The following is a 17,806-nucleotide window of genomic DNA, read 5'->3' on the forward strand; positions in this document are numbered from 1 at the left end:
TCTCCTTTGCGCCTACGGCTGGCGGCTCAAGGAGAGAGTGGCGCCCCTCCTCAGCTCTTGCGCACTTGGTCGCTAGGTTGAACAGCTCCTGAGATGTGCAGAGCTCCTCGTGGATGGCGAGCTCTTCCTTCATCTTGACATCATGGACGCCATCGGAGAACGCAGAGATGATGGCCTCGTCCGTGACCTTGGGGATCTTGAGGCGTGTGTTGTTGAAGCGCTGGATGTACTTCTGGAGGGTCTCTCTTGGCTGCTGCCTGATGCGGCGTAGATCACCCGCGACCGGAGGGCGGTCGCGAGTGCCCTGGAAGTTGGCGACGAAGCGGTCGCGCATCTCGTCCCAGGAGGAGATCGAGCCGTGCTGCAGGTTCAGGAGCCAGGAGCGAGCTCCATCCTTGAGAGCCATGGGAAACTAGTTCGCCATGACCTTTTCGTCGCCGTTGGCCGCTTCGATGCTCAGCTCATAGAGCTGCAGGAACTCCGCGGGGTCGACAGTACCGTCATAGCGAGGAGGCAGATCCGCCTTGAACTTGCCCGGCCAAGCGACGCTACGCAGCTCGGGGGTGAAGGCGTGGCAGCCAGCCATGGTTGCCGGGGCCCGCTTCGGAGGTGGGGCTTGGTCTTGACGAGGTCCGCGCTGCACCGCTGCGGGCGGTGCACGGTCTTGACAAGGTGGCGCGAGGAGCGTAGGTGCAGCTTCTCGCGGCCACAGAATTTCTTGGCAACTTCTCTCTTCACGTGCGGGTGCCGGGCGCGGCGGATCACATCATGGAGCCACGTGCCTTGGTGCCAAGGCGATGTCTTGGGGCTGAGGTGGTGGAGGCGTGCCATGAGCCCCGTCGCCCGTGACTAGTTGAGGGGGAGGCAGAGAGTGGGACGGCGCCGGAGATCCCCCCGCGGCGCGGACGAGCTCGGCGACACGTTCGAGCCACTCCTCGTAGAGGTCGTTGACGGGGCGGTAGCGTAGGAGCTCGTTCGCTGCGAGGAGCGCGGCCCGTGCCTCCATGGGAGCGCGGTGCGCGTGAGACGAAAAACTGGCAGGGGTCAGCGATGGAGTGGCGGTGCGGCCGTCCTGCCGCACCGAAGGATGCAGCGAGGACACTTGCTGCTCATTCCCCGCTGGGCCAGTGGCAGCGTTGGCGGCAGGAGACGGGGAACGGCGATGTGGCCCGCCGACGGGAGCCGTCTGAGCGACGCGGGCGGTCAGGGCAGCCCGATGCTCAGCTCGAGCACGGGGAGCGTCCGCCATGTAGGCGACGGAGCGACGGAGCGACGAACTGATGGAAGGGAGGCTACGACGCACCCCTACCTGGCGCGCCAAATGTCGGATGTGGGGTTCCGGCAAACCCTTAAGGTTCGAACACTGGGGTGCGCGCGAAGTATTTCCCTCCTACCAATCTATGCCCTAGCTCACTAAGATCTCGCGGACGAACTCACAACACAGAAAGACACAAGGTTTATACTGGTTCGGGCCACCGTTGTGGTGTAATACCCTACTCCAGTGTGGTGGTGGTGGATTGCCTCTAGGGTTGACGATGAACAGTACAAGGGAAGAATAGCCTCCTGAGGTTGAGGTGTTCTTGAGCTCGGTGAGCTTGTGTGTGTGTGGATGGTCTGAATGATCCGTCCTCTACTAAGGTGGTGGCTAGTCCTATTTATATAGGCCCTGGTCCTCTTCCCAAATATCGAGCGAGAAGGGAGCCAACAATGGCGGGCTAATTCAAAGGGGACAGCTAGTACAAGCTATCCTGACAAAAGTGGTCTTCGCCTGCCAAAGGCTATGGTGGTGACGCCGTCTTGGGCTCCACGATGACCTCCATCTTGTCGTCCTCTTGGTCTTGATCTCGTTGCACCAATATGTCAACCTTTGCCCGATGCCTCGGTACTCTTCGCCTGCACTTGCCTCCTTAGCACCAAAGAGGAAACAAGGACGTTGCACGCGCTGGCGCCCGCCTGGTGTCGTGCGTCATGGCTCACATCACGAGGGTCTCGTGAGGTTTGCCCCGCCTTGATATCTCCGCTCCTCGTGAGGTTGCCTGGGTAGGCTACTCTAGAGGAGGTCTTGCGTCATCCGCCTCGCGAGGGTCTTGGATGCTTTGCTGGTGAAGATGGGTCGTACGGCCTGTTGGCTCAACCACGCCGCGGACCGCAGGCAGGCAAGTCTGGGGACCCCCGTTCCCAGGACGCCGACAATGGCAGACGACATTCGTCAACTTTTGAACTTTTGAAGGCGGAAAATGATGACCCACAAGTATAGGGGATCTATCGTAGTCCTTTGGATAAGTAAGAGTGTCAAACCCAATGAGGAGCAGAAGAAAATGATAAGTAGTTTTCAGTAAGGTATTCTCTGCAAGCACTGAAATTATCGGTAACAGATAGTTTTGTGATAAGGTAATTTGTAACGGGTAACAAGTAACAAAAGTAAGTAAGGTGCAGCAAGATGGACCAATCCTTTTTGTATCAAAGGAAAAGCATGTACAAACTCTTATATAAAGGAAAACTCTCCCGAGGACACATGGGAATTATCGTCAAGCTAGTTTTCATCACGCTCATATGATTCGCGTTCGTTACTTTGATAATTTGATATGTGGGTGGACCAGTTCTTGGGTATTGCCCTTCCATGGACAAGCATCCCACTTATGATTAACCCCTCTTGCAAGCATCCGCAACTACAAAAGAAGTATTAAGATAAACCTAACCATAGCATGAAACATATGGATCCAAATCAGCCCCTTACGAAGCAATGCATAAACTAGGGTTTAAGCTTCTGTCACTCTAGCAACCCATCATCTACTTATTACTTCCCAATGCCTTCCTCTAGGCCCAACCAATGGTGAAGTGTCATGTAGTCGATGTTCACATGACACCACTAGAGGAGAGACAACATACATCTCATCAAAATATCGAACGAATACCAAATTCACATGACTACTTATAGCAAGACTTCTCCCATGTCCTGAGGAACAAACGTAACTACTCACAAATCATATTCATGTTCATGATCATAGGGGTATTAATATGCATAAAGGATCTGAACATATGATCTTCCACCAAATAAACCAACTAGCATCAACTACAAGGAGTAATCAACACTACTAGCAACCCACATGTACCAATCTGAGGTTTTGGGACAAAGATTGGATACAAGAGATGAACTGGGGTTTGAGATGAGATGGTGCTGGTGAAGATGTTGATGGAGATTGACCCCCTCCCAATAAGAGGATCGATGGTGAAGATGATGGTGATGATTTCCCCCTCCCAGAGGGATGTTTCCCCGGCAGAACAGCTCCGCTGGAGCTCTAGATTGGTTCCGCCTCATGGCGGTGGAGTTTTGTCCCGAGAGGTTGCTTATGATTTTTTTCCAGGGCGAAAGACTTCATATAGCCAAAGATGGGCACCGGAGGCCTGCTAGGGGGCCCACGAGACAGGGGGCGCGCCCCCACCCTCGTGGATGGTGGGTGGCCCCCCTTTGGTGCTTCCTTCGCCCAATATTTTTTATATATTCTAAAAATGACTCCCGTGGAGTTTCAGGGCTTCTAGAGTTGTGCAGAATAGGTCTCTAATATTTGCTCCTTTTCCAGCCCAGAATTCCGGCTGCCGGCATTCTCCCTCTTAGTGCAAACCTTGTAAAATAAAAGAGAATAGGCATAAGTATTGTGACATAATGTGTAATAACAGCCCATAATGCAATAAATATCGATATAAAAGCATGATGCAAAATGGACGTATCAACTCGCCCAAGCTTAGACCTCGCTTGTCCTCAAGCGGAAGCCGATATCGAAAAATATGTCCACATGTTTAGAGATAGAGGTGTCGGTAAAATAAAATACGAACATGAGGGCATCATGATCATTCTTATAAGATCAATATATATATATATTGTCATATGATTTCTTATGCTAAAGTAACGATTCATTCACAATTTCAAGTATGAATCAAAAACTTCATTGAAAACTAACAAACTATAATCTCAATCATTGAAGCAATTGCAATTTATCATAACATCAGAAAGAGTCAATATAAGAGCTTTTTAGCAAGTCCACATACTCACCTATCATTTAGTCTTTCACAATTGCTAACACTCACGCAATACTTATGGGTATGAAGCTTTAGTCGGACACAGTGAAAGATAGGGGCTTATAGTTTTGCCTCCCAACCTTTTACCTCAAGGGTAATGTCAACAATAATAGTTTATGAAAACCCACATCCAATTGGCTATATATATCAGGATCTTTCCAACACACAGTGCTTGCCAAAGGATAAAATGTAAAAAGGAAAGGTGAAGAACACCATGACTCTTGTATGAAGTATAAGACAAGAATAAAAGATAGATCCTTCGCAGAGGGAAGTAGAGGTTGTCATGTGTTTTTATGATTAGATGCACGAAATCTTAATGCAAAAGAACGTCACTTTATATTACCACTTGTGATATGGACCTTTATTATGCAGTCCGTCGCTTTTATTTCTTCCACATCACAAGAACGTATAAAGCTTATTTTCTCCACACTAAATTTAGAGAGCAGTTGTTATTGCTTGCAACAATGACAACTTACTTGAAGGATCTTACTCAATCCATAGGTAGATATGGTGGACTCTCATGGAAAAACTGGGTTTAAGGATATTTGGAAGCACAAGTAGTATCTCTACTTGGTGCAAAGAATTTGCCTAGCATGAGGGGGAAAGGCAAGCTCAACATGTTGGATGATCCATGACAATATAATTTATTTCGGATGTAAGAAAACATAACCCATTATGTTGTCTTCCTTGTCCAACCTCAACTTTTTAGCATGTCATATTTTAATGAGTGCTCACAATCATAAAAGATGTCCAAGATAGTATATTTATATGTGAAAACCTCTCTTTCTTTATTACTTCCTATTAATTGCAACGATGACCAAAACTATCTTTGTCAACTCTCAACAACTTTTATTCATCATACTCTTTATATGTGAAGTCATTACTCTCCATAAGATCAATATGATCTCTTTATTTCTTTTTATTCTTACTTTTATTCCCTCAAGATCATATCAAGATAACCAAGACCTTGACTCAAAACTAATATTTATTATATATGGCTCACGGACTCGATTACAAAGAAGGATCATAAAGCAAAAATCAAGACTAAATCATACTAAAACTTTATTCTACTAGATCAAGATATTGCCAAAAGGATCGAACTAGAAAAACAGTAAAGATAAAAGGTGTGATGGTGATACGATATCGGGGCACTCCCCCAAGCTTGGCCATTGCCAAGGGGAGTGCCCATACCCGATACTCAATTCTCCTTTGGTGGTAGTGATGATGGAGTTGTTGATGATGTAGGCTTGTCGTCCAGCATCGAGCGTAGGAGATGCTCCAACTTACGAATAATGCCCTTGAGTGCGATGATATGCTCTTGCAACAGAATATTTTCACGAGTTAGATACTTGTTCTGCACCCAAACTATTTCAATCATCTTGAAAGCGTCAATTTCAGTAGGGGTAAGAATATTGTAAGGAGGTTGAAGGATGTCTTCTTCTTCTACTGTCGGAGCTTGATCCTCCATGGCCTTCTTGATCACATCATCCTTGTTGATCTCCCCGGGTTCTTCTCTCTTCAGCTCTATCTTCATTAGCCAAGCATCGTCGCCCTCATTGTCGGAGGAGGGGGACAACATGATGCTTGGCTTTGACAACTCTAGCAGAAAACAGCTCGAAACAAAAATAGAGGATAATTGCGTGGTACGGTGGTCAAAACCTTCGGGAGATTATATAATGAATTTTTACCGACCAAAAGAAGTATCATGCGAGAAAACAGAGCCCGGAGGGCACACGAGGTGCCCACAAGGCAGGGGGCGCGCCCAGGGGGGTAGGGCGCACCCTCCACCCTCGTGGATGCCTCGTGTCCTTTCCGGACTGCTTCTTATTTTCCTATTTTCTTAAATATTCCAAAACAGAGAAAAATTGCTATTAGAACTGTTTTGGAGTCGGTTTACTTACCGTACCACATACCTCTTCCTTTTCGTAGGCTGAAACGTTCTGGAAGGTGTCCCTTATATACTCCTCCGGGGTTACAGTTTCAATAACATTAGTTTCAATATTTATAGGATTACCTGAGATATAATGTTTGATTCTTTGACCATTCACCACCCTTGGATTTGTGCCTTCGAAGTTGTTGATTTTTATGGCACCGGAATGATAGACCTCCTCGATAATGTAAGGACCTTCCCATTTAGAGAGGAGTTTTTCTGCAAAAAATCTTAAACGAGAGTTGTATAACAATACATAATCACCTACATTAAACTCACGTTTTTGTATCCTTTTGTCATGCCATCTTTTAACTTTTTATTTAAACAGTTTGGCATTCTCATAGGCTTGGGTTCTCCACTCATCAAGTGAGCTAATGTCAAATAGTCTCTTCTCGCCGGCAAGTTTGAAGTAATAGTTGAGCTCTTTAATGGCCCAATATGCCTTATGTTGTAGTTCGAGAGGTAAGTGACATGTGAGGGAGTCCTGAATTAGGGGGTGTTCGGATAGCCGAACTATACCTTCAAGCCAGACTCCTGGACTATGAAGATACAAGATTGAAGACTCCGTCCCGTGTCCGGAAGGGACTTTCCTTGGCGTGGAAGGCAAGCTTGGCGATACGGATGTTCAGATCTCCTACCATTGTAATCGACTCTATGTAACCCAAACCCTATCCGGTGTCTATATAAACCGGAGGGTTTTAGTCCGTAGGACAACATACACATCAACAATCATACCATAGACTAGCTTCTAGGGTTTAGCCTCTCTGATCTCGTGGTAGATCAACTCTTGTAATACCCATACCATCAATATTAATCAAGCAGGACGTAGGGTTTTACCTCCATCGAGAGGGCCCGAACCTGGGTAAAACTTCGTGTCCCCTGCCTCCTGTTACCATCCGGCCTAGACGCACAGTTCGGGACCCCCTACCCGAGATCCGCCGGTTTTGACACCGACATTGGTGCTTTCATTGAGAGTTCCTCTGTGCCGTGTCGTCAGGCCCGATGGCTCCTACGATCATCAATGGTGATGCAGTCCAGGGTGAGACCTTCCTCCCCGGACAGATCTTCGTCTTTGGCGGCTTTGCACTACGGGCCGATTCACTTGGCCATCTAGAGCAGATCAAAAGCTACGCCCCTGGCCGTCAGGTCAGATTCGGAAGTTTAAACTACACGGCCGACATCCGCGGGGACTTGATCTTCGACGGATTCGAACCACTCCCGAGCGCGCCGCTCTGTCACGACGAGCATGATCTAGCTCTGCCGCCGAACGGAGCCCTGGAGGCCGCACCTGCATCGGCTCCGGCCCCTGGTTCAGAGCCGACCGCGCCGAACGAGGATGGGCAGTTGGACGCCGCCTCGGGGGCTGCGATCCCAACGGCGGTTGAGCCGAACACCAGCCCCATACTCTGCAAGACTCGTGAATCCATGGAGCCGGATTCTTCTCTGGACTCCGAACCCTCCGTGCCCCTGCCGAGCGAATCCGATTGGGCGCCGATCATGGAGTTCACGGTCGCGGACGTCTTTCAGCACTCGCCTTTCGGCGATATCCTGAAATCACTGAAGTCTCTCTCTTTGTCGGGAGAGCCCTGGCTGGACTATGGTCAGCGGGGGTACGGACAATGAAGAAATTCAAAACCCACCCACCACCCACTTTGTAGCCACTGTCGGCAACTTAACCGACATGCTCAACTTCGACTCCGAAGACATCGACGGTATGGATGCTGATGAAGGAGATGATGAAGAACCAGCGCCTACTAGGCCCTGGAAAGCCACCTCGTCATATGACATATACATGGTGGACACCCCAAAAGAGGGAGAGGGCGATGGAACAGCGGAGGATGACCCCTCCAAGAAACAGCAAAAGCGCCGGCGTCAGCGGCGCCGCTCAAAATCCCGCCAACACAAAAACGGCGATTCCAGCACGGGAGATAATAATTCCCGGGAAAGCGCCGAAGAACATCCCCCCGAGCAAGATTTAGCACAGGAGGATGGAGAAACCAGCCCTCATGAGAGAGCGGACGATAGAGAGGTCGAGGACGATAATTGTATGCCTCCCTCCGAAGACGAGGCAAGCCTCGATGACGACGAATTCACCGTGCCGGAGGATCCCGTCGAACAAGAGCGTTTTCAACGCAGGCTTATGGCCACGGCAAGAAGCCTCAAGAAAAAACAGCAGCAGCTTAAAGCTGATCAAGATCGGCTAGTCGATAGATGGACTGAAGTCCTTGCGGCTGAAGAGCATAAACCCAAACGCCCCTCCAAGTGCTACCCGAAGCGCAGGTTGCTACCCCGATTAGAGGAGGAAGCACTCGACGCGGCCGACAGGCCACCTCATGGCCGCGACAGAGAGGCCTCATGGCCCTCCACCCAAGCCGCACCCCGTACCAAGGCACGGGAATATGCGCCGGACTTACGAGACATGTTGGAGGACAAGGCAAGGCAAACAAGATCGATCTACGGATCGCGTAGGCGCCCCAAGGCTCGAGACGATAACCGTCACGCCGGCCACAAATTCGGCAGGGCCGAACACAGTAGACAAAGCTCATTGGAGCTACGTCATGATACCGCCCAGTACAGAGGCGCCGCACACCCATGGTGCTTCACAGACGAAATAATGGATCATCAAATCCCCGAGGGTTTCAAACCCGTAAACATCGAATCATATGATGGCTCAACAGATCCCGCGGTATGGATCGAGGATTATCTCCTTCATATCCACATGGCCAGCGGCGATGATTTCCACGCCATCAAATACCTCCCACTCAAGCTTAAAGGACCAGCCCGGCAGTGGCTTAACAGCCTGCCAACAGGGTCAGTCAGCTGTTGGGAGGACCTGGAAGCCGCATTCCTCGACAATTTCCAGGGCACCTATGTGCGACCCCCAGACGCTGACGACCTAAGCCACGTAATTCAGTGGCCAGACGAATCGGCCAGGCAATTCTGGACACGGTTCCTAATAAAGAAAAATCAAATACTCAACTGTCCGGACGCAGAGGCCTTAGCAGCCTTCAAGCATAATATCCGTGACGAGTGGCTTGCCCGGCACCTAGGACAGGAGAAGCCGAAATCTATGGCAGCACTCACGGCACTCATGACCCGCTTTTGCGCGGGAGAGGATAGCTGGCTTGCTCGTAGCAACAATATGACCAAGAACCCTGGTAGTTCGGACATCAGGGACGTTAGTGGCAGGTCGCGTCGCAACCAACGGAAGCGCCGCATCAACGGCGACAATGCTAAGGATACGACAGTTAATGCCGGATTCAGAGGCTCTAAATCCAGTCAGTGGAAAAAATCATTCAAAAGGAATCCTAGGGGCCCGTCTAGCTTGGACCGAATACTCGACCGCTTGTGCCAAATACATGGCACCCCCGAAAAGCCAGCCAATCACACCAACAGGGATTGCTGGGTGTTCAAGCAGGCAGGCAGATTAAGCGCTGACAATGAAGACAAGGGGTTGCATAGCGATGACGACGAGGAGCCCCGGCCGCCGAACAACAATGGACAGAAGGGTTTTCCCCCACAAGTGCGGACGGTGAACATGATATACGCCACCCACGTCCCCAAAAGGGAGCGGAAGCGCGCGTTAAGGGACGTATACGCGGTAGAGCCAGTCGCCCCAAAGTTCAACCCATGGTCCTCCTGCTCGATCACCTTTGATCGAAGAGACCATCCCACTAGAATCCGTCATGGCGGATTCGCCGCATTGGTTCTCGACCCAATTATTGACGGATTTCATCTCACTAGAGTCCTTATGGACGGCGGCAGTAGCCTGAACCTGCTTTACCAGGATACAGTGCGGAAAATGGGCATAGATCCCTCGAGGATTAAGCCCACCAAAACGACCTTTAAAGGCGTAATACCAGGTGTAGAGGCCAGCTGCACAGGCTCAGTCACACTTGAAGTGGTCTTCGGATCTCCGGATAATTTCCGAAGCGAGGAGTTAATCTTCGACATAGTCCCGTTCCGCAGTGGTTATCATGCACTGCTCGGGCGAACCGCATTTGCCAAGTTCAATGCGGTCCCACACTATGCATACCTTAAGCTCAAGATGCCAGGCCCTCGAGGAGTAATTACGGTCAATGGAAACACCGAACGCTCCCTCCGAACGGAGGAGCACACGGCGGCCCTCGCGGTGGAAGTACAAAGCAGCCTCTCCAGGCAGTTCTCCAGTCCGGCCATTCAACGACCGGACACCGTCAAGCGCGCCCGGAGTAACCTACAACAAGACCGCCTGGCACGTTCCGAGCAGGCGTAGCAATGCGGCCCCAACCCCAACCCTCGCAAAAAGGCGACGCCAGTACTTCGCGTCCATAACTACGCTCTGGAAATACCATGGGCATAGGGGGAGGGGCACCATCACGGCACGCCCAAAACACGGCTTGAACCGCACCAGGGGCTGCCGACCTTTTTTACACTTTTCTCTTACTTCCAGGACTCTACTCTTCGGAAGGCTTGTTCGGCAGTTCAATTGCCGCACAAACGATGCAAGGACCAGGAAAGCAAACAAGCCATGCCGCATTACGGAAATCCCAGGTGGTCTCTATCACGAGCAGTATACCCGTTTCGCATACTATCCCGCAGCTTGCCCCTGAAGCAGACATGTTAATTAGTCCAACTTTTCGTTTATTACATCACTTGTATCGTTCCGCTTTGATCGCAGCTATTTTAGTGAACAATGCATAGCTTTTGTCTATTTTCTGCATTACCTTTTATATTATATATATATATATATATGTTCCTTAATGACATGTTGCACCCGTACACTTTGGTACGGCCAAAATACGCCAGGGGCTTCAGTACCCCTCAACATGGTGTGAGAAGTCCAAACACCTTAACAAGTGCGGCACCCCGGACTTATAGCATTATATGCATCGGCTCCAAATCATGTCTTGGGTCAATAGTTGGGTTTGCTCGGCTCCTATGTTTTGGTGCCTTACGTTCCGCTATATCGGCTAAGGTAGCACTAGGAGAACCACTGCGATTGTGCCCCAGTTGAGCTGGGCCGAGCACCTCAGTGGAGAAAGCTAAAACTGACTGTCATGATGAAGCGAGAGTTGGTCGCTGTTCGAGAGGTTTTTTCGAGTCCCTAAAGACTTATGCTGCTTCGGGCGAGGAGTCGGCTCTGTCCGGCCAAGGCGTGGATAGCGCCCCGAAATCGGTTTTCCGAATACTAGGGGCTTTGCCGAAATTTAAAATTATAGAATTCTATGGCTAAGTGAGAGTGTTTACGCATTATAGTCCGATTGCCTCGTTCGTTGGGCTGAGCGCCTCCCTCGAAGGACCCAAATATGGGAAAAAGAGCGCCCAGGTTTATCCCCGAACACCCCAGCACTAGCGGCATGGGGGCAGAAGCCGACGACTCGCCATCTCTCAGTATTGATAAACAGCCGCACAGAAGGCAATATTTTAAATTCAAGCAGCATTGCTTAGCGCATATGAACAAGTTTTCAGCGCACAGGATAACACGAGCAGGTTTTACTCAAAAAATACATCCTTGGTACATTCATCCGCAACAAGGCGGGCACCCTTCAGAACATCCTTATAATAATTCTCGGGCTTGCGATGCTCTTTCCCCGGTGGTGGCCCATCCTTCACAAGCTTCTCCGCATCCAGCTTGCCCCAGTGCACCTTAGCACGGGCAAGGGCCCTACGGGCACCTTCAATGCAGACGGAGCGCTTGATGTCTTCAAGCCTCAGACAGGCCTCCACCAGCCGCCGCACCAGCCCGAAATAGCTCCCAGGCAGAGCCTCTCCAGGCCACAGCCGAACTAGGAGGCCCTTCATGGCCTGTTCGGCCGCCTTGTGGAGCTCGACCAGTTGCTTCAGCTGGTCGCTCATGGGCACGGGGTGTCCGGCCTCAGCGTACTGAGACCAGAACACCTTCTCCGTCGAGTTGCCCTCCTTGGCTCGATAGAATGCGGCGGCATCAGATACACTCCGGGGAAGATCTGCGAACGCTCCTGGAGAGCTCCGGATTCGGGTAAGTAACAGGTAACTCACGTTTATGTGTTTGCTTTGCATAAAGAATGCCTTACCTGCCGCAATCTTCTTCACCTCATCCAACTCCTGGAGGATCTTCTGGGACTCGGCCTTGGCAGACTTGGCATTTTCTATAGCTGCCGCAAGCTCGGACGCTCGCGTCTTCGAGTCAAGCTCCAAGCTCTCATGTTTCTTCACGAGAACCTGGAGCTCTTGCCGCACCTTTCCAACCTTAGCCTCATACCTCTCCCGCTCAGCGCGCTCCACGGCCGCATTCTTCTCGGCCTCGAGCAGCGCTTGCTTAAGGGTCGCCACCTCAGACGTGGCCCCTGCAATAGCCATGTTAATCCTGTCATTTTTTGCAATTGCACCTTTTTATATACATATTCAAACAGGGTATTTCTTACCTTCCTTCTCCTCGAGCTGCTTCTTGGCACGCCCGAGCTCTTGCTCGGACTTCTCGAGACTCTGCTTCAGCACGTCCACTTCCGCAGTCAGTGCGGCGGATGCTAGCAGAGAAGCCTGCATACGCATATTGAATCCTTTTGTTAGACTCCTACGAATTCTTTGATCCTCTATTCGGCTTTTCTTCCCGAACGGCCAACAGAGAATCAGGGGCTACTGTCTATGCGATAACATTATTTGAACATTCTTTACTTACCTCAAAGCCTGTTAAAAGGCTTGAACAAGCTTTAGTCAGTCCGCTTTTGGCGGACTGAACCTTCTGGATCACCGCACTCACAATAGTGTGGTGCCCCTCGTCGATGGAGGCACCTTGGAGCGCCTCCAACATATTGTCCGGCGCCTCCGGTTGGACAGAGGACACCGGCATGGTAGGCTTGCTCCTCTTGGAAGGAGATCGCCCGCCGGACTCTAGAACCCTTGAAGATTCCGGAGCTGTGTCCGGCCCTAAGCCGGACTTGGAGCCCTGGGGGGTTTCATCCCCTTTACACCTGGAGTTCGAGAGGTCGCCTTGCGGCGCCTCCAGGACCACCTCCTCCCGGCTTGGAACCTGTTGGGACAACACTTCGGTGTCGTCCGCAGGGCGGGGGGATGAAGCCGTCGGAAGCGAGTTCACCTCCGACGGGTCCAGTGAGCCGCTCGATGATGCGTCGAGCCGGTCTTTAGGTGGGCTGCATAAACATATTCGACATATGGGAAAGCTATGCGAAAAACAAATACTATAAACTACCCCGGTATCCGAACACTTACGATTTTGCCAGGGGCTTGGCCCTGGGCTGCCACTCTTCTTCGTCATCGTCCGCGTCGGTGGAGCAGTCCGGGGGAAGGGTTTTCCCCTTCTTGGACCCTCCGGCCTCCTCGGAGAGGGCGGCCTTCCTTTTCTTCTCTCCTCCCGCTGGAGGGGGAGAGGTCTCTTCTTATTCCTCCTCGTCTTCACGAGAGGAAGGCGCTTCGGGACCATCGGATGACGAATCCGATACCTCCAGGCGTCGGGCACTCTTTCAAGTCCCCGTGGCCCTTTTCGTGGCCTTCTTCTCCGGCACCACATAGGGCGCCGGAACCAGCAGCTTCGCCAAGCAAACGTCCGCTAGGCCTTCGGGCAGAGGAGCCGGATAGTTGATCTGTCTGGACGTCACCACCCAATCCTATCCAAGATAAGGGAACTCAGATCCCGCATAGAGTCAAAGTATGAAAAACTAATACCCTGTAAAAGGAGAAAAACAGCTTACCGCATGAGCGTGATGCTGAGTACTGAATCCGCGATCCTCGGCAGCGGATGCGGGAGCCTCGACGCCCTTGAAAAGCACCCTCCAGGCATCTTCATACATCGTGTCGAAGAGCCTATTAAGAGTTTGATGTTGCGCCGGGTCGAATTCCCAAAGTTTGAAGGCCCGTCGTTGACATGGGAGGATCAGGCGGACAAGCATAACCTGGACTACGTTGACAAGCTTGAGCTTCTCGTCCACCAGGGTTTGGATGCATGTTTGGAGTCCGGTCAGCTCTCCTTTTTTACCCCAAGACAGGCATGTCTCCTTCCAGGAGGTGAGCCGCGTGGGGGGCCAGATCGGAACTCAGGGGGGCGACCCATTCGGCGTCGCGCAGCTCGGTGATGTAAAACCACCCTGATTGCCACCCCTTCAGGGTCTCCACAAAGGAGCCCTCGAGCCACAGGACGTTGGCCATCTTGCCAACCATGGCGCCGCCGCACTCCGCCTGGCTGCCGCGCACCACCTTTGGCTTGACGTTGAAAGTCTTTAGCCATAAGCCGAAATGGGGGCGGATGCGGAGGAAAGCCTCGCACACGACGATAAACGCCGAGATGTTGAGGACGAAGTTCGGGGCCAGATCATGGAAATCCAAGCCGTAGTAGAACATGAGCCCCCGGACAAATGGATGCAGAGGGAAGCCGAGTCCGCGGAGGAAATAGGGGAGAAATACCACCCTCTCGTGGGTCCTAGGAGTGGGGATGAGATGCCCCTTTTTGGGGAGCCGGTGCGCGATGTCGTTGGCCAGATATCCGGCCTTCCTCAGCTTTTTGATGTGTCCCTCCGTGACGGAGGAGACCATCCACTTGCCTCCCGCTCCGGACATGACTGGAGAGGGTTGAGGTGGTAGTGCGGACTTGGGCGCTGGAGCTCAAGTGCGCAAGAATGGATAGGCAGAGGAGGAAGAAGGCGTGGGTAAAAAGGTGGATCCTTATCCCCTTATATGGGTGGACGCGATTATGTGTCCCCACCAGCCTGGTAAAACTTGCTTATCTCCAAGCGCCGTAATCAAAGGCGCGGTTGGGTTACCCACGCCCGTATTGATGAGAATCCTGAAATGAGGGGATACGATCTCTGCTTTGACAAGACGTGCCAAGGAAACAACCTCGCATAACGCGCTGAGAGCCGGACACTATCTTTGTGTTCAAGATCTTCTATGAAGTATTTGGAGGAGGAACCCGCCTTGCAATGCCGAAGACAATTTGCGCGCCGGACTCGTCGTCATTGAAGCCTGGTTCAGGGGCTACTGAGGGAGTCCTGGATTAGGGGGTGTTCGGATAGCCGAACTATACCTTCAAGCCGGACTCCTGAACTATGAAGATACAAGATTGAAGACTCCGTCTCGTGTCCGGAAGGGACTTTCCTTGGCGTGGAAGGCAAGCTTGGCGATACGGATGTTCAGATCTCCTACCATTGTAACCGACTCTATGTAACCCTAACCCTATCCGGTGTCTATATAAACCAGAGGGTTTTAGTCCATAGGACAACATACACATCAACAATCATACCATAGGCTAGCTTCTAGGGTTTAGCCTCTCTGATCTCGTGGTAGATCAACTCTTGTAATACCCATACCATCAATATTAATCAAGCAGGACATAGGGTTTTACCTCCATCGAGAGGGCCCGAACCTGGGTAAAACTTCATGTCCCCTGCCTCCTGTTACCATCCGACCTAGACGCACAGTTCGGGACCCCCTACCCGAGATCCGCCGGTTTTGACACCGACAACATGCTTTACCATAAACCATCTTATACAGAGACATACCCATAGGATTTTTATATGCAGTTCTATAGGCCCATAATGCATTATCAAGTTTCTTGGACCAATTCTTTCTAGATCTATTAACAGTCTTTTGCAAAGTTAATTTAAGCTCTCTATTACTCAGTTCTACTTGACCACTAGTCTGTGGATGATATGGAGATGCAATTCTATGATTAACATCATACCTAGCAAGCATTTTACGAAAAGCACCATGAATAAAATGTGAACCACCATCAGTCATTAAATATCTAGGGACTCCAAACCTCGGAAAAATAACTTCTTTAAGCATCTTAATAGAGGTGTTATGATCAACACTGCTAGTTGGAATAGCTTCTACCCACTTAGTAATGTAATCAACAGCAACTAAAATATGTGTATACCCATTAGAGGAAGGAAACGGCCCCATATAAACAAAGCCCCAAACATCAAATGGTTCAATAACAAGTGAATAATTCATAGGCATTTCTTGATGTCTACTAATATTACCAATTCTTTGACATTCATCACAAGACAAGACAAACTTACGGGCATCTTTGAATAGAGTAGGCCAATAAAAAATGGATTGCAATACCTTATGTGCAGTTCTATCTCCAGCATGGTGTCCTTCATAGGCCTCGGAGTGACACTTGCGAAGGATCTGTTCCTGTTCATGCTCAGGTACACAACGTCTAATAACACCATCTACTCCTTCTTTATAAAGGTGTCGGTCATCCCAGAAGTAATGTCTTAAATCATAGAAAAACTTTTTCTTTTGCTGGTATGTGAAACTAGGTGGTATAAATTTAGCAACAATGTAATTAGCATAATCAGCCTACCATGGAGTAGTACGAGAAGCATTTATTACAGCTAATTGTTCATCAAGAAAGCTATCATCAATAGGTAGTGGGTCATCAAGAACATTCTCTAACCTAGACAAGTTGTCTGCGACGGGGTTCTCCGCTCCTTTTCTATCAATAATATGCAAATCAAATTCTTGTAGTAGGAGAACCCATCTAATAAGTCTAGGTTTAGCATCCTTCTTTTCCATAAGATATTTAATAGCAGCATGATCAGTGTGAATAGTTACTTTAGAATCAACAATATAAGGTCTGAACTTATCACAAGAAAATACAACTGGTAACAATTCTTTTTCAGTAGTAGCATAATTTCTTTGGGCACTGTCTAGAGTTTTACTAGCGTATTAATTTCTTATCAACTCTTTGTCCTAAAACAGCACCTACAACATAATCACTAGCATCACACATAATTTCAAACGGTAAATTCCAATCAGGAGGCCGAACAATAGGTGCAGAAATCAAAGCTTTCTTAAGTATTTCAAATCCTTCTACACAATCATCATGAAAGACGAAAGGGACATATTTTTGTAAGAGATTAGTCAGAGGCCTGGAAATTGTTTAGAAGTCTTTAATGAACCTCCTATAAAAACCGGCATGACCAAGGAAACTTCTTATACCTTTAATGTCCTTAGGACACGACATATTTTCAATAGCATCAGCTTTAGCTTTATCAACTTCAATACCTCTTTCAGAAATTTTATGCCCCAAGACAATGCCTTCATTAACCATAAAGTGGCACTTCTCCCAATTCAAGACAAGATTAGTTTCTTCACATCTCTACGAAACTCGATCAAGGTTGCTTAAGCAATCATCAAAAGAAGTTCCATATACAGAAAAATCATCCATGAATACCTCAACAATCTTTTCACAAAAGTCAGAGAATATAGCATTCATGCATCTTTTAAAGGTAGCAGGTGCATTACATAAACCAAAAGGCATACGTCTATGAGCAAAGGTACCAAAAGGGCAAGTAAAGGTGGTCTTTTCTTGATCCTCTTTTGACACAGGTATTTGAGAGAAACCAGAATAACCATCTAGAAAGAAAAAATGTGTATGTTTAGATAACCTTTCTAGCATTTGATCAATAAAAGGTAAAGGGTAATGATCCTTTTTAGTAGCTTTATTTAGTTTGCGGAAATCAATTACCATTCTATAACCTGTAACAATTCTTTGTGGGATCAATTCGTCTTTATCATTAGGAACAACAATAATACCTCCCTTCTTAGGGACACAATGGACATGACTTACCCACTGACTATCAGCAACAGGATAAATTATACCTGCCTCCAGAAGCTTTAGTATTTCTTTTCTTACCACTTCTTTCATCTTAGGATTTAACCGTCATTGGTGATCAACAACCGGTATAGCGTCTTTCTCCAATTTTATTTTGTGCTGGCATAGAGTGGGACTAATGCCCTAAAGATCATCAAGAGTATATCCAATAGCAGCACGGTGCTTGTTCAAAGTTTTCAATAATTTCTCTTCTTCCTGCT

The sequence above is a fragment of the Triticum urartu genome, chromosome 1A, assembly GCF_056163025.1.
Source record: "Triticum urartu cultivar PI428250 chromosome 1A, HENAU_Tu73, whole genome shotgun sequence".
Taxonomy (NCBI): Eukaryota; Viridiplantae; Streptophyta; class Magnoliopsida; order Poales; family Poaceae; genus Triticum; species Triticum urartu.